This window comes from Rissa tridactyla, chromosome 5 (genome assembly GCF_028500815.1).
Source record: "Rissa tridactyla isolate bRisTri1 chromosome 5, bRisTri1.patW.cur.20221130, whole genome shotgun sequence".
Taxonomy (NCBI): Eukaryota; Metazoa; Chordata; class Aves; order Charadriiformes; family Laridae; genus Rissa; species Rissa tridactyla.
This window is the reverse complement of record NC_071470.1, coordinates 27,606,064-27,627,531: the sequence shown is the minus strand read 5'-3', so window position 1 is coordinate 27,627,531 and position 21,468 is coordinate 27,606,064. Positions and strand designations below refer to the sequence as shown.

General features: G+C 38.8%; 1 protein-coding gene across 1 annotated transcript in view; it reads right to left on the bottom strand.

Moving 5' to 3' along the window:
- Window positions 1-20,921, bottom strand: part of STK32B (serine/threonine kinase 32B) — a 171,638-nt gene extending 150,717 nt beyond the window's left edge. Inside the window, exon 1 of the mRNA XM_054203020.1 lies at window positions 20,877-20,921. The gene's annotated coding sequence lies outside the window, so the exon portion shown is untranslated. The remainder of the gene's footprint in view (window positions 1-20,876) is intronic.
- Window positions 20,922-21,468: the final 547 nt, after the last annotated feature.

The window sequence follows — 21,468 nt, the reverse complement described above, 5'->3', positions numbered from 1 at the left end:
TCATTTTATACCTCTCTTATTCTAGATTCTATGAATAAATATCTGATACCATAGTTAAAAGAGTGGGCTAAATAACATGTGCTGTGGTGCATTACAGGAATTCTTACTTCCTTATGTTAATCCTCCTACAAGGTAGTACTTCACATGCAATTTAGCTACACGTCAAATTTGCCGAATTTGATGAACAAACTGATGCACAGTTTGCTTATCAAAAGCAGTGTCAACATTATGGGGTTCTACCCTGTATTCAGTGAAATCCACCTCACATTGTATTATTAAAAGTGTGGCTTTTTCCTAAACGGATGGGGAATTTTCTGAATGCATTAGTTAAAACAAATACTGGAAAGAATGACAACAGTCTACCATTTTCCAAAATCCTATAAAAACAAACTAGAAGAATTTGGTGAATCAGCTGATGATTTACACTGTTAGAGAAACAAGCACATGTTGCCACAACCAGAAATAAATTTGAAATCCCAAAGAAAACTAACGTTTGAAAGCAACTACGCTTCAAAAGAAAAAGATGCTAGGGCTGATTCTCAAAGCTTTTTTTTTTCCCTAGTAATTCTTCAAAAGAACATAATTCCCTTTCTAATGCTATTCTGTAAAAGCTGTAAAAGAAATGAAGTTGCGATTTTGCATTCACAAGGAAACTGCGACTCCTTGGTAAACAACAATCCGTTTGAATCCAAGATTAAATGAAAATTTCTCTCCAGAACTGTTTACACCTCTAATAAGGCAAAATAAAATCATATTGCCATTAAATACATCTAGTCTGAGAAATATATCAAGCAGCTACCCTAGACCTGTGAAATAAAGTTTGCTCCTTGGGCAAGTAGAACAAGCTGCAAATCATTACAGCTTTTCTTTGAGAGAAGAAAATTCTAAAGAAAAAGTCCTATAGCTGTAAACTGCAGTAGGACTTTGATCGAAGACCACCGTCGTTCACTTTTGCCAGAAGTCTACTGAAAGGTTGCCCTGTGGTAGCCTTAGTAAGGGCTTCACCAGAAGCTCCAGGGACTGAGCTAACTGATTGTTATCCCAGGGGAAAACAAAAGTTTATTACTCTGTGAAAGGTGTTGGAATGTTTGTGTGTTGCTTTGCTCCACAAGAATTTTAACACTGATTTGATGAAATTAGCTACTCCTTTCTGAAGGATTGAGCGTGAATAGGTGTTTACTGGCACAGTTTAATTCTGATCAGAAGAGCTCTTGTGACCACATGTCTCACCCACGGTCCTTCTTGTGAGCATTAGATTAAAAAATAAAGTCAATTTTGTTGGCTTTATGTTTCCTTAAAATTAGTCCAAAATTTAACCATAAAATTTCATGATCGGGGAGTTCAGTGTGCTGCCTCTGTGATCTTCAGGCAGGTTGCTCTGCTTCAGAGGCATACAGAGATACTCTGAGGTGGCCAGAAAAAAGAGAGTAATTGAAAAGCAAGTTTTTGCCTGCCATGGTTTGCTTGAGCAAATGTAGGAAGAGACGAGAGGGAAAAAATTATTCTTTTAAATAAATGATGAGAATTCGAAGAATACAAAGCAATATGAAATTTCTGATTTTTTGATTAAGAATTTTATTTCAACTCCAATGATAGAAAGCAGAAAATCATCTAGATTTGGGGCCTTTCTTATATTTTTGCTTTCCATTTTACCTCTTTTCCACTGAAGAAGGAAATGAAAGAATTAAAATCAAAAGGTCTTCACTGATCTCAGCTAAACTGAAAAATTTCTCAGTATTCATTCATGACGATTTTTGGTTTGCTATTATTGTTGTCTATCTGTCCATGTGGAGTGTATGTGCATTTCTGATTTCGTTTTTCTGCTGAAATCAGAACTTTTCAAGAAATATTACTTTTCAGCTTGCCTTTAGCTTTTCACAGGAAAGCTTTCTATTTTCAGACAGCCTGCTAATGAGAGCAAGTAGAAAATACCTATATTTCACAACATCAGGAGCATAATTTATATGCTTTAGAGCTTACACACACAACAAACTGCTCTCTAAGACCACCTCACAGACACTGTGTTTTAGTCCTTCTTTATGATCCTTGTTACGGGATACAATGACAAGAGCACATCGTCATCCAGGTAAAAGACTTGCTCTTTGAAAACCTGACAAGAAAATGAGGCAATCACCTGGTCAACATCTCGGGCACATTGCAGACAGCAGGAGCAGATCAGGAGCAGTGGGGTTGATGGTTGGACTAGGTGATCTGAAAGGTCCCTTCCAACCTAGGCAATTCTATGATTTTATCCCTGTTGGTGGCAGTATGGATATTTAGATGGGATTAAGTTAATCACGACACTTTATGATAAGCTTCAAGGCTAGTTTTTGTTAGAAGTGTAGTTTCAAGGGCAACAGAATGAGATAGGGGATTTACAGTACTTTTTAGTACAGAGTTTATGTATTTTACTTTTAGAGAAACTGTTTTATATCAAAGTAGAGGTCAAACGCTGATCCATGTCCCATTAAAATACACTGACTCTATTATTTGCATTTTCTCCTCATGCATAAGTGAGCACAGGCGATAAAGGTAAAGACAAATTTAAAATGATCCGCTAAGGAGGTCTTTTGACTTAGATGGCAATCCCAGGAAGGCAACTAATTAGCCTTCTGAAAATATGTAGGACTAATAATAAACATCCTATGTCAGAAAGATTTCAGCTCATACAATCTAAAGTACAACTGCTAATATTTGAAGGCAAAGTTACGCATTTAAACTAATGAATTTTAAATTTTTTCTTATTGATAAATAATAAAAAAAAAAAAAGGTCAAATAGAGCTGGCAGAGCTAGGTAGAAATTCCAAGGAACATGAAATGTGTTTTGTCATTGCAGGACAATGTAGTAGGTAGCCCAAGTTGGTAGCACGTCCTCATGGGCAGTGCAGCATATAACAGGAAAGAACGACCCTTTATTTAGCGTCACCATTGATGATGTGAATTGCAAAAATTAGCACTGAGGATGATGTTTTACTTGGCTTTTTTTGGAATAATGCAAGGTCTTCAGAAATCCCAATGATGACTAATGTTACAGGCAATAATGAAGGTGAAGCTCCCTTGACAGGTACCCAAGATTTAAAACAGCAGCAGCTGAGACAGCTTAAAAGGAAAAAGGGACAAAATACTATAGTGGCAAGCATGAATGGTGGCTAATACTGCAAAGAGGCAAGTTAATTTATAATAATTCCTGCCCCAGGATATCATCTAAAGCAAAAGGCATCAACAAGTTCAGAAAGGGGTAGAACTACAGCATAGTGCAAAGTCGAAGTGAGGAGGAAACCCAGACTGTGACTAAGAAGAGAGAACTGTGCAGGGCTGACCCCTTGCAGGGGAAACACAGACAAGACATTCTTCTAACGATATTTCCATGCCTGTGGTCGTGGGCACTGATCTGATCTGTCTGAAATAATAGCGTGGTACCAGAGATGGAGAGCAAGAACTTGAGTGCTGACGATGGGCCATCAGCCTAGATGGTCTTGATTTGTGTGGGTCAGGTTAGTGTAAACCTTCAGCAACATTATTTTAAAGCAGCCCTTCTCAGCATCTCATTAGTCTTCTGTTATTATGACTGGTTAATCACCCATACGTTAAGCTAAAAAGATAATTGGACTTCAAATACAGGGGCTTTTGCATCTAGGTTTAACAGAAAAGTGAAAGGAATTTGCACTGCTAAATTGATTACTATTTTTCAACAAGCAGCAAATAGCCACATTGTTGTGAAACGCCTGTAATGACTGATCAGGGATTTTACATATTGGTTTATAACTCATTGCTATGAAAAATGTTATCAGAAGTGGATGGTATTGGATGGGCTGGATGGACTGAAATGTTGTAAAAATTCTCACCTTTGCTGAATAGCCACCACTGGTGTCTGTCAATGGCCAGAGCCTGGGCAACCACACCAGCCCAAAGGCCAGAAAAGATTTGGTGGCAGTTAGAAAAAGTTACACATCAGTGTTGCAGAGGAGTTCACTTCTCATGCCCAGGATTCATTGTGACTGGCCACATGAAAGCACATGATTCTCTCTCCAGTTAGGCTGGCACTGAAGCTATGTGACATGAAGAACTGAAATTATTACATTATTACTAGATTTGGTGCACTGGATGATAATGCAACTGACTTAAGTCCATAGCCCTGACCCCAGTACCACATGAAAATTATTAGGATTTATTTAGGCAGTGTCAGATCTTCAGCATAACCATAGTTTACCATAACAGAAGGTCTTGCAACGGGTTTAGCTGTATTTACATTCTGTTAGCATATAGCATTCAGGTAACCTATTTTCTAGTAGAAAGGTTTCTTTTGCACAGACTAAGTTGTTTTAGTGGAAAGTAATTGGAACTTCTGATATCATCTTAATCACTCAACCATGAATCCTATTATAAAGCAGTAATGTATAAAATTTTACTATTATAACTCACAAGTCAATTAATTTATTTTAAAAAAATCAGTGAAAGTTTTAATTAAAGATCCCTTTTTGTTGCTATGAAAACAGTTTTGTTTTGCGACAGGACAGAGATTTGGTTCAGAAAAGCTATTAACTTAGTAGCAACATCAAAAGTCATCAAGGAACAATTGAATTGATGTACTAGACCTTATCACAGCCGGTGAATAGCAGGGAAGCTTTTGTGAGTCTCCATGCTGTTCATAGCTCTTTCGAAGGGTAAACTTGACATTGAAACTAAGGAGAAAAGTTTCAGGACCTGCTCGAATGTAAAATGTCTTTACGACCTTTAAGTGATAAAGCATAGCTCCCTTTTGTTGAGAAAAGAGAGTTTCTGATTGACCATGTTGCTTACTTATGAATGAGCTGACAAAAAACATCTCTGAAAACTATTGCAAGGAGAAACAGGTTGACAGATGTGTCCAACAGAAATGATACTCCTTGAGAAAATGTATTGCTAAAATACAGAAAGTCTAAATTCCACTTTAACCGTAATAGACTTCCCTGTGAGATCCAGAAACACATAATAGACTATGAAGCATCTTTTTCAGCTAGAAAGTGGGAATATTCACCTGCCTCAGAGTTACTATGAGAATAACCTCATTAATAACTGAACTGGAAGGCTCTCTGAGGGAAGTTGCTATGGGAAAAAAATGTCAAATTTCAGTGGACCAAACTGTTTCCTCCTACAATAAAATTTACCAGAGTGATCCCCAGGTGAAGGAAAATTTTTTAAATGAAGTTACCAACAAAATCCCCAGTGAGACACCAGTCAATCTTATGCACGTGGAGGCCTCTATAATGGCAAACTTGCCAGGGAGAAGCTAAGAAACCTCTTTGCTTTAGGCTCCTTTGGGCAGTGGCTGCTAGAACACTGCTCTTGCAGAGCAGGATTTCAGAAAATGAGTCTGGTGCTATGCTAATGGGAGGTTAGGGAGCCACGTGAATAGGATTTTACCCAAACACCTAGACAAAGTATGAGTTGTTCTCTTCTTTTTCTTCTAAATTCAGATCCCAAGAGATGAGGAACCTGTCTCCAAAATTGGATCTGGAAGAATTATCTCATCTATTTTTAACTGCAGCTACAAATGAACTATAGGGGGCAAATAAGGACACTAAAAGGGTCAGAAAGATTCACTTGGGATTGCCTCCCATTTAGTGTTTTCAAATCTAACCAACCCCATGGACTTAAAATGAATGATGCCAGTTCTAACTTGCAGCAGAAGCGTGCCTGACATGCAGAGCCGTAGGCTTGTTTTTCATTTGCCTTTGTAAGATTAAAGGTCATCAGTTTGATAGCAGTGATGTTCCCCCCAGAAAAACCCTTTCAAAAGAAGCAAGAAAACCTGTGGGTTATAAATGTGGCTGTCCAGGTCTGGTTTATCCTTTGGGATTTGAAAATAGTATCAAAATTGCAAGAATTTAAAAAAAATTTGAAGATCATTTCTGAAGATGCCCGTGCATTTGTGTCTCATGCCTCTTCCTCGTCAAAAAAGTCACAAATATCAATGTGAAAAACAAGCTGTATCCCTCGGGGCTCTGAGGGCACTAACTGGCCTTGCTGGCCATCACCAGTTTCCCCTGCCCCACCACCACCATGCCGCCCATGGCCTCAGGAGCTCCACTGCATCTCAGACGTGGATCAGGCTGCTACAAAACAAAAAGCCACGAAGCGGCAGCTCAGCAAAGCCATGGCAGGTCCCCACAAGGCTCCTCATGATTCTTCAGAGCTGCATGTCAGGTCAGTCCTCAATGCAGCTAGATTCCATGTACATCTGTGCCTGGTCAAGCACCTCAACGACCCTCCAGACTCCTGGCTGACCCCCCTTACTGTCACTGACCTGCTCTGCTCGCCTGGCTTGGGGACAGGGCAGCTGCACCCTGCCTGCTCCTGCTGCACAGCCGCGTTTCCAGACCTACAGCCCGGGCCATGGTTTTACAGCAGAGGGATCCAGCTGCAGGAGGTAAGGTTGCACAGCAGTAGCTGAGGGTAGAAGGGAGGCTGGAAACAGGTAAAGCTGCCTCTCATTATGGAAAAAAGCAGGGTTTAGTTAACGTAGCAGCACATATAGTGAGTACCTTTAAGTGCCAGCGCTCCAGTACAGAAGAGTTAAGGAAACTTCCAAGTATTCCATTACTGCCTGGCCGCAAAGAAGCACCTCAGAGTCCAGCAGAGGCCTGATGCCTCTTATACCAGTCACATTTCCATCGACTGCTTAAATAAAAGAAACAACTTACTTTTAAGACAGCTGACCTGCTCCATTAACCCCATCCGTTAGCCCAGCCATAGTTATCCATCCTCCGCAATTAAATGACTTTCACTGTGTACTTCAACACTCAAGTTATCTCTTACTCGTAGGTCTCGTAAATTTTTAACACTAAGTTATATTTCTAAAAAAAAAAGAAAAAAAAAAATCAATTTCAGGTGTTGAACCTCAAATCCAAACCTGTGAGGTTCCAGAGGGACTGACCCGAACCTAGCTTTACAGTTCTTATTTTTTTAGTTATCTGGAGCCAAAAAGGGACTGCTTTTGGATTCTAGCTAGAATTCTTACTATTTCACTGTGTGAATAATTTAGTTTCATGAGAATCACTTAATTTTGTCTGCCATTTTGGAGTAAAAGTAGGTCTCCCAAAGTTTTTTTTACCTACATGTTCAAGACCAAACTTTTGTTGATCCAACATGATTGATTTTTTCCAACTTCAATTGAAGCAATATTCTGAGTTATTAGTTAACATTAAAACACCTTTCTATTTCGATACTTCACTTTTTGTGACTGTTTTCCTTCAGGGTGTATAGAAAGGGTAGAAAAAAAAATTATAGCAACAGCTATATTTCATAATGAACTTGCAGAATTTCAGTGCAACGCATTTCTTCATCTCAAGCTTTACAGATAAATATTTAATGATGGAATTGGTAGTTTTGGTACCGAGACTGAAAAAGATGGATTGACTGTTGTACGAACAATGGCCACCTAACTGCAGAAATATCTTTTTAACTTGGAGCTGACGACTTGTTCTCTGATCACTATGCTACTTACATCTGGGAAATGCTTCCAGCGATGAAGTAAAGATAGTTTCAGCCTGATAAAAGTATGCTTATTTACACACCACAAGCAATCATGCCAAAGCTGATAGGACCGTGCATTGCTGAAAACGGTAAATATGAATAAGAAAATCAGGGCTTTTGTCTTACATATCCACTGCTAAGATTAGGAGTGAAACAAGAAAGATTTAAAGCAAAGCAAACACAGATACACTCACAAAACAAACCGAATCCACCTCCACTCACATCAGCTGGCACAGCTGGCACAGAGGTGACCGAGGGGAGGAGGAGGAGGACTTCAGACCAGCCCCGGTTCCCAGGTTACAGCTGGAGGTTGGCATTACCAGCAGAAGGTCAGTAGACCCTCTAAGCCACAACTTAACTTATAAAGATTTACCTTATGTCACCACACAATAGGAATAAATAAAAGGATTCATTTGATGTAGGGGGTATGTAGCTGACAGATATTAATGGAAAGAACATAACATGTAATTTTAACAACAGAAGTTATTAGCTGTAAAGCACAAACAAATAGTGAACTGCAGAGGATAAAATTGCTCAGTGTAGCAGAAGGTTTGTTAGTCTTAATGCCTGAAACATTTGGTGGTATTAAATGTGCTTATACCAATTCTGTATAATCACAGAAATAGAATCTCAAATAAGTTTAATTATAGATGTTAGATGAAAATAATGAATATTGGTGATTCAGTTCTAGAGTTCCCCACCACATACACTGGGTTTGTTTTGACGAGACTAAAGTATGTATAAAAATATCTGTGTATATAGAGAGAGAAAGAACTATTTGCTAAAAATATATGTGTTTCTGTATTATATTTTCTTAACTATGATAAAATGGTAAATCAGTACATCAGAGTTTCCTCTGGCTGTTTCTGAAAAGAATATTGTTTTGTTTTTTTTAACTTGGAGCTCGGTTAACTTGGTTTTTTTCTCAGTACAGAATGGAAAACCTTCAAAACAGCCAAAAAAAAAGTTTATTTCCTGCCACCAATATGTTTATCTTTTTTTTTTTTGTCTGTTATGCTAATCAACAAATACAGGTGGAAAAAGGACTGCAAGGCAGCTTAATACCACTAAAGACTAGAAGAAACATATTGTGTGTGACAGTAGTCAGCAGTCTTTCCCACGTGGTTTACTGGGCTGTATTTTTCTTTTTGAAATTAGAACGTAGCACTGCAGGAGGTTCTTTGCAACACCCAGGATATCCCGTCACTTGAAACATCAGGATATCATTGATCCACATATGTCTGTGGATCAAACGATGTATATGATCTACCTAGCAGAGGAAGGTTTGGAGGCTGAGAGCTGATCCTGTAGCATTTGTACGCCCAGGGAAGCATCCAAAATTCTCTGCATCTCACTAGAAACAATGAGAAAACAAGCAGTATCTTTCCTCTGTAAGGTACAGCAACTACACTGAAAAGGTCATTTTCTATTAATGCATTTAAAATCCATCCCTGTGCTCCCTCCGACACCTGTGAGATAGACTGATAGCTCCTGGCTTAGGAGAGCCAAAGGTCTGAAGTCAGGGCAGCACTCAGCATAAGTGCTTGAAACCGCTGAAAACATGGTATCTCTTCACTGCCAAATATTACTTAATCTTCTCTAAACAGCAGTCTCCTCACTCTCAGAAAAGCCTTGTGAAAAGCCATTCAGAGAGAAGATGCTGTCCTAGCAACAGCTAGAATTTGCCTAGCCACCAGACAAGCTCCGCTTGCACATCCTACCTCCCACAGCCAACATTTACAACGGCCTGGGGAAGCCATTCTCTAGCTGCTCTCTTCTTCTCTTCATCAGTAGAGAGCTCCCTAACTCCAAAAGAACAAGGATTGCCCCGCTGAAAGTTTGGATCACTGGAAAGAGTTCTCTACTCTTTTCCAGCAAAATCTCACAACACTTAGTGGTGACGTTTTTGTTTAACAGAAGATCAATAGATCCTAGAAAAAAGTCTTTCAACACTGAGATTTTTGTGAAGAATTTCAGACTAAAAATGTATTTCTCTTTCTAAGATATTTTTATCTGCTATTTTTATTTGCACCATAAAACAATCTAGTTTAACACTTTAGCTTAAAAACTAAAGCTGAACATCTCAAAGACATGTCACTGGGCTGGATAAGAGCTGGAAATAATGACATAATTGGCATACTGTTGCTGAAAAATCATATGCCAAGGCTGGGCAGAAAGGAATCTCATGAAGCTGCAAAAGACTTCTGGCTAGTCTGTTCCTCCCATTATATCCAAACCAACCTCAGTAAAGGCTAACTTTGTTTTCTAGCAATGCCCTGCACTTAAGAGTGTGTAGCTGTCTCTGTAGTTTTCATAGGCTAAAACAGACAAATGTGAAGCTGGACTTGAAACAATAACTTTTTCCTACTTCTCAGAAAGGACCTTTTGATTAGCTTTTGTTCTTTGACTTCAAGCTCAGTGTAGCAGATCACAGTGCCTAAGATGTGGTATTAGCCCAAAAAGAGTTTGCAGGCTTTACAGCTTGGACAAAGAATTATCTAAACCTAAGCCCAAAAGGCATAAAAACGAGCTTTATAACATAATGTGAAAACAAACTGGGGAGAAGCGGAGGATAGTTTCAGAAAGCTGTGAAGGACACTCAGGAGGCTAATGGTGATTTTGTGATTATATTGCATCTCTGTTTTAACAGGGTGGCTAAGAACAGTTTTCATAGCTCAGCAAGGGAGGCAGAACAATATCAAAAGGAAATAATAATTACTGGAAGGATTAACTCAGTTTGCATTTTTGGATCTTAAATAAGGAACAGCAGGTGTTCCCTTATTACTGCAAAAGTAGGAAAAAGAAGGAAAATATTTTTTGTCTATTGCAGCATATTGCTTTGAGGTATATTTATCTTACTTAATACCAAAGTCTTTCTCATACAGAACAATGTTAGCAATACAATGACAAAACCAGTGCTCTATTTCATTAACTATCAAACCAAACTAAAAATGACAGGGCAGAAAAGTACATCAGCTGTAGAACTTATCTAAAAGTTTCCAAACATCAAAGAACTGGAATTAAAATAATTTAAAAAAAAAAAAAGAAAGAGTGAAAATGACAGAGAAAGTGGAAATAAACTTAAAAGCAAGAAAATATTGCCAGATAGAATTAGGAGGCTAAAAAGCACAGTTTAATTCGTATTTCAATTTGAGTCAGATAAACAAACTGTGGGGCAGATTTAGTTAACATATCTAAACCAAACATTTTCAAAATAGATAAAGGAGAAAAGGATTAATTAAATACAAAATACAAACTTTTATATTATGATATGACATTATGAAGAAAATATTTATGGGCATATAAAATTTGGGAAATAAATTTCAGATTTATCAGCTATGCTTAGTTATCATTAAAGCCTTAAAAACTTGTATATTAGGCTGCCACCAATTCTAGTAATGCGTTCTAAGAAAGCTTCCTTACATTTAAAAGAAAAATGCTTTTGTCTTAATTACGGAATGAATGAAAGTAACTTATGTGTCTACATTGCAGTTAATTACCATGTCAGAAAATAGGGTACAACATTTGTAAGTATAAGACTATTATAGAATTTTATACTCTTGTGTCAAGGTCTGTGACAGAGATCATAGCAAAAGGGTGTAGGAGAAAAAATTATTATAGATAGAAAGCATCTTCCATTATTTATAGCAGAAACTATTAATATGCAAAACTGAAAAAAGAACCCTGATGGACTGAATACAAGTGAAATAAGCTGAAATCACAGAATCAAAGAGTTTTTTAGGTTGGAAACGACCTTTAAGATCATTGAGCCCAACTGTAAACCTAACACTGTGAGGTCCACCACTAAACCATGTCCCTCAGGGCCAAATCTCCAGTAAACTTTCCTTGGTTGCATACTGCTAGGTTTCCTGACAGACAAAGAATGCCAGATTGGAAAATACAGAAAGTTGACAGCCTCTAGAACTGAGGCGGTGATTTAAGAAGAGACTTCAGATTTTTGCGAACATTTTTTATGGAGTTCAAATTTCCAGTGGTTAAAACCAAAACTGTCCAATTGTCTTACAAATCCTACCCTGTCCGTTCAGACTGTTTCATTTACTTATGAAAATACACAAGTTGATAAGAGTCAATGTTGAAATTAAGGGAGCTAAAGACAAGGTCAAACTGCTCAGGTGAGAGACAATTACAGTGTAAACAAGTTTTCTGGTTATTGGGGTGGAAAATAACTTATTTGGGAACAGAAAGAAGAAAGTCCTTGTTTCTGTGATACAAAAGTAGACTCCTACTTACAAGTGTCCCTTGTTGCTGGACACTTCAGGTGAATGCTGACTGCCCAAGGGAATAGGCCAACATATAACACTGCGATTTTCCTGAGGACAACCTGAAAACAGTCATGCTACACTTTTATTGTATTTGTCAGATTCTTTTAAGCGAGGAAACTGAAAGAGAAAGCCTGGTAGTACTCATCAGTGAAGCAACAGATGCCTTCGTTCTTTCATCTTTTCTCCAAAAGTTTCTGTTTTATAAAGATACAGTACTAGTATCTATCAAAAAAAACTTCACGTAGAGAAAGTACAATAAAAGCCCATCTACTACAAGATCTTGAAGAGTAAGAACTTGAAGTGTACAGTATAATATAGTACTGTATACACATGATGTATCATTTATACAGTATAATTTTCATTTTTAAGAGTTTAAAATTAAGTCAAAGGATGTTCCATGAAATACTGTATTAAGATAATCAGTTCTAGACCCTGATAAATGTATTAACACTCAACCTTCTTTTGTACTGAAAAGGTGTAGGCATCTTGGGACCCCACCAGTGCTCATCTGCAGATAGTGTGTGATACGAACAGGCATTTCTGATAAACAAAGCAGTTTCCTGGGATCAAACGCAGACAAATAAAAGCCAGTGTTATTCTTCAAAACCGTTGTGTTAGAAACCAAACCCCAGAGAGGGTTTGCTCTTCTTTAACCAAAGGAGAAAAAAATCAAGACAACTGTTCTGTTTCTACAAACACCCTGTAGTTGTTATTCATGCCAAATTTTGATTGAGTCGAAGGAAACTCAGAAAATGATTTAGTTAAGAAAACAATGTTTATTGCTAGCACAAGTTTCTGACCTTTGCGGAGTAATAATCTTTTGTTTTTTCCTGTTGCAGGGAAGCTTATAGTATATATTTACAACAGCAAATTCAGCAACAGCTCAACATAGGCTTACATTAGGCAGTAAGTAATGTAGTTTAAGGTAATCAATTTAACTAGTTCATGAAATTAAGCAGAACTGTGCTCAAGAGAGATCAGGTCCCCTAATGTGCACACTGCTTACTACTGCTGCTCTTCCCCTTCCAGAAAGTTCTTGCCTGCTAAGTTTGGTGGATAAGTCCCCTACTTTTTGTCCCTTCCGCTCACATGTTTTACCATGACAGGATACTGTGGAGCTCCACTACCAGGCTGAACTTGAAGTTGTCCTTTTCCTTTGAATATCCTCTCAGAAATTTTTGCTTTGTATTGGCTGATATCAGTAGCAAACTTTTCTCTTCCATACCTTTCCCACCATCTCAGCATTAGCTCACTCCAGCTAAGTCGAAACACTGTGAAACATCCAAAATTAATTTGACAATCTTTTCCTCTTTTCCACTCTTCAGTGCTTGGTCCCAGGTGTCACTGCCCACTAGGTTTAGCATCAGGAATGTTTCTGATTCTGCTTTCCCAGCCTTGCTGTTTAATGAGGAAGCTAGAAAAAAGTAAGAGTGTTACGCTTGGCCAGCAAAAACCCTGCCTTCTTCATTCTTATGCCCACATTCAGAAGTGACTGTGCAAAGACAGTTCTGGTAGGATAAGACCTATTTTCTTTGAGCATCTATGAGCGAGATCATAATTCCTTACTATTTTTTTTCCAAAGATTTTCTCAGTCATTTTCTAATTCAGCCAGGTGCAACATTTCATTCCAGGATGAACTTTCTACATTCACTGGACAGCATGTTACTCAAGGTTCATGAAAAACTGCATTCCCACATTACTGCTGCCTCCGTAACCCACATCCACACACCCACATCAAGGAATTTATTCACTTTCATGCTGGATGCTACCAGTGACCCAGTGGATGTCACATGGGAGCCCAATGTGAGGAGATAGACCCGTTCTCCCTTATTCTATGGGAAAGTGTCAGAGGGGAGTCAGTGCAACCAGCCTCATGATCTCCCTGGCAGAAGTGAAAGGCTTATCTTTTGAACTCTACTGGAAGTGAAGCCAATATTGAGGACTAGAGTCAGTTTAATATCTCTGTACATTTGAACATCATTTGTCTGTGTGAAAGCTAAGCATTTACTTTCCAGTGTGCAGCTTCTTCCACCATTCAGCTTCTCCAGTCCTTCAGAACTCAGCTCTCTGAAAGCCTACTCTTTTGGCACAGAAAACCCAACAGAACAGCTGAAGGAGTAGAGCCTTACCCTTTCACTGCAAGAAACATCTGTAGGCAGGGATAGGAGGCAATGGTGTTGAGATTCAGAAAATAATCTTGTTTTCTCAGAGTTTATTTCATGTTCATAGTTTTCCATGGTCGTGGATAGGATTCTCTAAGCTTATCTTGCTTGATGCTTGGTTAGCTTTGAATTATTTATACTTAGTTACCCAAAAAGCTTATCTTGACATCCAGGCATGCTACATAACACACTTAACAACATGGGTGAAATGTTACCTCTCCTGAGCACTTACCCTTCCTAGATAACAAGCCACCAAGAAATTCCTTAACATTCTTAGAGGTAGGTGTCATGCCAACCACTTGTGTAAATTCTGGAAGGCTACAAAAGCAGCAGCAAAGACTTACATGATGTCTTTGTTTAAGACAGAGGTCCTGACAAGGATGCTTCCACCAAAGCAGAAAATTAAATCTTGGAATTGTAGAAAATATATTTAGGAATGATCTTGAAAATTCATCTGGTCCATCTCTAAGCCATTGCTGGCAGAGGTTTTGTTGAATCTGGATGATGGTAAAGTAAAATACAATTGGTAAATACTTTAGCTGTCCCTTGAATGAGTCTTGGTTCTAATCCTGACAGTGTGAGGTAAACCAGATATTGCACAACATTTTTAGGACAGTCAAATGGCGGAACAGAGGTACGCAGCTCCTTTTTGTGAGCAAGAAGCTAAGATGGAAGTGCCAGATTCATCCTGCTTTTCTTCAGAGTTCCCTGTAGAAAAGGGAAATCCGTGATCTAGTATTAAACTTCACCTATAATTATCATTTAGTGTCTGAATAAGTCCACATTATTTGTATACATTGTACCAAAGCTTTAAGAAGACTCAGTCAGGAAGATAATAGCTGATGGTGGTTCCAATGCTGTGTTATTACTTCTGAACCTCCTTTGCCACAGACCATGCAAACTCTTGACAACAGTCTGGCAGTTGGTACCTCTGACTGTCTGGAATTATCATATTGTTCTTCTATGTTCTCTTTTCTGTCTGTATTGTCCAACCGTCTCATACCATCCTGTAATTACAAGCTCGACACTGATCACTATTTTGTTCTGTGATTGTACAGACACTAGCAGTAGGGTTTCTGAAATGTATTGCACTACATATAATGATGACTTCACATCTGAAGTTCAGTAAATGGAAAATAAAATTGTATATAATTCAACATCGTCATAAGACAAAAAAAAAAAATCCAATGGTCTGGATCTTATTTATCTAAAACTTTGATATCCAGCGTAAAATAAAGCCTTCAACAGCCACGTTTTATCCATTTTTTTGACACAGAAGTGCCTTACAGCATTTTTAAGTCATAATGTGGTTAGTATTCCTACCCAATCCAGTTCTAAAAGGGAATCAGAATATTCATCTTTGTGAAGGAAAAAGTAAAATGCTACATAACCCGCCACAGAAATTGCATGAAGAAACCAAAAATCCAGCAGAAATACTAATCCCACCCTGTATTCTTTACTTTCACTAACAAAAAGTATTTAGATTCTAAACCATTTATTTCGCTGTTCCGTAGGGCTATATTTTATGAAACAATTAGTTTGAAAAAGAGTATGTTATTAGCCTCGTGATTCGAGCTCTTTGTAGTTGTTATGTGAGTGCCTCAGACATTATCCGTAACAGCTTTGTGACAGCAGGCTGATGAGCACTATCATATCACTGACAATAACTGGACACTGCATACTCTATTTTGAATTGTTGCTTTAAATTGGTTCCAAGTGAAACCCTTGTGTGTCATTTTTCCCTCTGTCACTTTTATAGATCTTCAGATTCCACTGCACTTTATATAAACTCAGCCATTTAGCTAAATTTAGCTACCTGAATCCATATTAATTACAGGTATTTTTGTTAGGATCTGTATCTATTTTTTATGCTGGTAGTACAAGATCGTCTTTTCAGCAGCTGGTCATTTAATAATGACTTTTTCTGCAACTCACCAACCAAAATTGTTCATATAAGCTGAAGTCTGAAGTGAAGAGGTAGAGGAGAGGTAGAAATTAATTTAAATTACAACTTAGAATTTAAAGTTTAACTCTGGAGGATGCACATAAGATTTCCATTGAGCTCTGTAGTTATGACACTACAGCAGAATGAAGTCTTATGACTCAGGCAAAGCAGTGGGATTCAGCACTTCCTTGAAGTTAAGTAGATCCATAAGCACTACAGTGAATCAGGGACTGGCCATGTAGAAATAAGCCAATAAGCCTCATTTCCCTCATACAAGACTGGGGCACAGCATGTTGCACGGACCTCTGCAGGGAAGTATTCAAGGTCTATAGCTTCAAAGTGCTTAGTGAAAGGTTCTTTGGAAATACATATTTGCTATAAATGTAGTCACATACTATAAAAATAAAAACAAGCTCTTAAAAAGTTCGGTGAACTTGTTTCTAAAAGTAACTGTAGCAAAACTCACTTTTTAAGCCCCAAATAATCAAATAAAACTGACATATCAGTTCACAGGACCAGCTTCTAGACTCTAACACTTTTGTTGTTTCTTATCCTTTTCTCAGTATCTATCTTCCACCACAATATAGGCAAATATGTTATTATTATTTGGTAGTAGTAATATCTCTCCTGACTCAACTCTTCTCTAAATGACTCTTCTACTATTTCACTTTCACCTGTTAAATGTAATTGAAGTCTTATCAGAGCACGGTTAAGCAAATCCAGCATGAAAGATACTCTTTACGGTCATCAGGCTATTGCTAACATATTTGTTACTTACGATATTTACTGAGAATTTGAAAATAACGTTTACCAATGGTGAATATTCCTCTTGCCTTTCTATTACTATTCTTGTGAACTTATTGTTGTTTCTGAAAAGAGGGACATGAGGAAAGATGTTCTGCTTTGCTCTACAGACGTTAGTAACGGGTATATATATTCAGGAGAGGACAGTCGTTATGAGAATAAGAACTATTTGAGGCAAAGAGAGTCAACGTTCCTTTGCTTCAGCAATATCAGCCAAAATGAAACTGTTTTCCTTTTACCTGAGTGTTGAGTTGACTACACAATTAGTGTTGTATCTAGCTTGAAAACACTTCTGAAATGTCTGAATGTCTGAGAAACAGTTATTGTTCCACACCATTACAGTATCTAGCTTTGATCAGAGGTAGTGATGTTGCTACACCAGACCCAGTTGTCTATCCAACCAATAAAAAAATCAAGAAATAAAACATATTTTTCCATTGAAATTCTTTCGCCAGAGTATAAGCTCTAGGCAAACAAAGAACTCTGTTCACTGGATATTTCTAGCTGTTGTTGTGCTTTAACCTAGGCTAAGAAGAAAACATGAGATAAACACAGTATGGGTTTATAAGAAGTTTTTTGCGCAAGTGTAACCAGATACTTTTCCTTGAAGATGAACTTATTTTGTAGATGGTAGAGTTGGCTTAGATTTCATTTTCCTCAGTTTCAGTGAAGTGATATATAAGAAAGTATAAGCAAAGCTGAACAAGGCGAGGATTAATTGGCAAAATACAAGGTGGGTAACACAAGAAAAAATGTTCTTTTGAAATGGGAATTATGAGGCTGACAGGGGGTTAGCAGCAAAGAAGATGAAGTCTGGAAATGATCCAGATGAATATTTACACAAAATATTCAGTGGACTTTATAACTGACATGGAGTTGATGAGAGTGGTAATAATACAAAACATTGGTAAAGTAGTGGAGAATAAGAGCATCACAAGGAAAGAAGTGAGCGATCATCTTTGAGAATAAGAATAATAGAAATGGACGAAAATTCAGCCATGAAAAATGCCAGGTCATGTAGATAGGAACACCAAAAATTTCTGCTGTACATTGGGAGCTCATCAGAGGAAACTTCTGAACAGGGCATAGGTGGGCTAACTGAACACAGGGTGACTGAACTATCCACATGATATATCCCTGAAAAGGGCATATGTAAGATATAGGCTGTACCGGGAAAGTTATTTCCAGTAGACATCAGGAAGTACTGTTTCCAGCATGAGGTCCTGGTGAAAACTCACCTGCAATTCTGTACATAATTTGGGTTATCTGTGTGTAACCAAGACAAGTTCAAATGCATGGAATGAAAAAACAGTGGAAATAAGAGAAAACCGGAACAGGTTTTCTTACAAAACAAAGAGTGAGAGGGGACATTTTTACTGTCTATCAATGCACTGGAGTAATCAGGGAGGGTGGAGAGCTGTTTAACAAAAAAGTTGAAATAAACATAAATCTTATAAACAAGTTGAGAATTATTTTATCAGGAAAGCGGATGTTTCTAACCATTCAAAGAGTGAAGTTCTGGAAGATCCTTCTAACAAAAACAGAACACAAAAAAAATATAGCTAGATTTAAAACAGTATGTATTCTGGCCTTTAAAAATATCATTGTAGGATAATGATATGTTATGCTGTCTGTGATAACTGCAGATTTACAGCATGCAGTCCAGCCTTCTGGCTGGATCATTTTTTATTATCCTAAGCGTGGTGGGGAGTCTACATAAAGCTTATAGTGTATAGATCTACTCAATGGATCAACACCTATTCTCACTAGACAGAAGCATGAGTTTTAACTCTAGAGCAGACGCTCTATAGGCTTGTCAGGCAGTACCTGGGTGCTCTTCACATACTATTTCCATGTATTTCTTTGTTAAGTGATACACTGAATAAGTAACTTTTTCTATGATTTACCAAGTGACAATAAATGGTTTTAAATCTCTTCTTCCAAAATTCATGTTTTATTCTACATCCATCATTAACACATACGAACATAAAACGACAATACTTTTTTCTGCTTGTTTTTCTCATTTTAAGAGGCGGTTGCGACGTTACACACAATACACTAAATAGCTTAGTTTCTACTATGCCTACACATTCATACATAACTCATTTATTCCAGTTCTCTTTGAATTCATGAGCATTGTCATTCTTGAGCAAAAATATACCATCTCAAGAAACAAGTCTACTTCTTCCTGCTATACTTTCTCGTTTGCCTTTTTTTTTATATTTCATATTGAGTCCAATATTGTGGAAAACAGCGACTCTTGTAGCTACTAGTGGGAATATGAAATAAAGCTTGATTTTGGATTAAACCTTGTAAGATACATTTTGAAAGAGGAGATATTTTCCTATATTATTTAGGTACTTGGGAAAATGCCATCCTGAATAATAATTTGTAAGTAGTATAGGAAATAGATTATTGTTTCAAAAGCAATGGACTCTTCTGACCTAGATGGTTGTGCTAAGCATAACATCTTAAGAGGGAAAAAAAAAAAAGATTATATTAGGAACATTCTTAATGGGGGGAAAAAAAAATACAAAACAAACCAACAAAGGCAAAGAACAAAGAATGGCCTAATAGAAATCCATGAATACTTTACGGTTTGGTTTTTTTTTTATCAGATATTAATAATGGCTACATTACAGAAATGTTTTCCTCAGGGAAAAAGAACTACGTGGCATGAAGTCTTCTCTGCAGTAACTTACTATGGAACTTCGTTCATTTTGTTCAAAAACTGACCACAACCTTGTCTCATGGAAAAAAAAAAAAGTGGTAATAATTTGTGGAAACTGCTAAGTCAAGAGAGCCCAATAAAAAGTCTTACAAAGGCAAAGGCATGGCTATTTTTTTACCTTAGGGTGTCTAGACAAGATCAACTCCATGCTTTCACTCTTGGGTATTTCTTGGTGAGTTGCCTCAAGGTTTGCAAGACTAATTGTGCATGATCAAGATTTTACCTTGGGGGGGTGGGAGGGGTGGTTTCCTTCCCTCTCATTTGTTTACATAGCATGACCTACAGTAAGTGACTGAAATTTTATATCAGTACAAGAAAATCACAGCTATTGAACCACAATACACAAATAGTAAACAATCTGCCCCATTCTCCACACAAACAATGGAGTCTTGTAAACCAAACCTCATCAAATACCTCTTCAAGCTTTGTCAAGGAATAGGAAATGATAATTATGTCTTAAATGCAAGTAGATGTATACTCACCTTTTTAAGCACTTCACATGCATTTAATATATTCCCTCTCTATTAGCAAATCAAGTTATCTCCATGTGTCCTGAACACATAGGGAAGAGCATACATGTTTTTCATTTGTTACGAGCCTGAGAAAGCCGAAACAATGTGATTGTGTATTGAGACAAAATCACCTCCTAATAAAATACATTGGGAACTACTGGGAAAGGAACATACTCAAAATTAAGCACCAATTGTCCAGATAGGCAACAACATCTATCCCATAAGTAACATTAAAAATACTTCTGGTGATAATATACAAATATTTGCTTCCTAAGAGTGCGGTGTTCTCTTTGCCTCAAAAGCCAAGATGATTGTAACTGAAATGCAGTCACATAATTCCAGTTAAATATGATCTACATATGAAAATGACAGGGAAATGCATAAATAGTGATGAAACACCATATTTTATGCAAACTTTTCCATTGCCTTCCAAAAACTTTACAAGATACACTTTCTTATGACGTATTTTCTAGGCAGGGAGAAGAATCTCAGAGTAATAGAAAAAGCTAAAAAAAAGTTTCAGAAAGTAAAGGGGATGGAAGAAGTATATTGACTGAGAAAGACATTACCATTTAAAATGGGCAGGTGGGCAGAGAGTCACCTATAAATGAAAATTTAAAAAAAGTGGGCACCCATCTCCAAAACACTGCTCATTCATAAACGGGTGGATGAAGTTACCTGCCATGTGCTTAAACCCCAAGCGACGGCATGCCAGACTTCGGCTAAAAAAGCAGATCCCCACGCAAATCGGTGCAGAACGGCTAAACAAAGGCGGGCTTCCCCATCCTCCTTCCTCGGGCAGCCCACCCCGGGGCAAAGAGACAGACAGCCCACCCCGGGGCAGACGGACAGCCCGCCCGCCCGCCGGAGGGTGGGTGGCGGCGCGGTGCTGGGGATCGGTACCGCGGACAGCTCCGCACTCACCATCCTCGTTCTCGTCGAAGACGGGCGCCCGGTGGGAGTGGCTGCCCCCCATCTTAGTCCGCTGCCGGCTCCGCATCCCCCGCCGCCAGCATTCCGCGGGGCCCGCCGGCAGGCACCCCGCCTCCAGAGCCCCAGCCCCAGCCCGGGCCGGCCGGGGGAGCCTCCGCAGGGCTAGCAGTCACCCTGCGACATGAAAGCGATCCGTCTGCCCCTGGCAGAGATCGCGGCTGGCTGGCGCGCACCGACTTGGCCCGTCTCTCATCGCGAAGGGGCAGGGGAGGGAGGGAGTTAGGGGAGGAGGGAGGGATGGAAGGAGGGAGGGAGGAGGCGGAGGTCCTGCTGCTGGTGGCTTTTGGTAAGCGGTAAAAGCTGGATCTACCTGGATCCTCGCGGATCCTCCCCCTCCGCTTTTCCTCCTCCCAGACCTCGGCTGGGGAGCGCGGAGCCCACGCTCCTGCCCCGGCAGCGGGGCCGGCACCCGCGCCCTGCGCTGCCCGCCGCCCCAGCCTGATGGCGGGGACGGAGCTGCTCCTACCGCCCGGAGGAGCTGGCCGCCGGCAGCCGAGGGCTCCCGGGACCCGAGGTGTGTGAG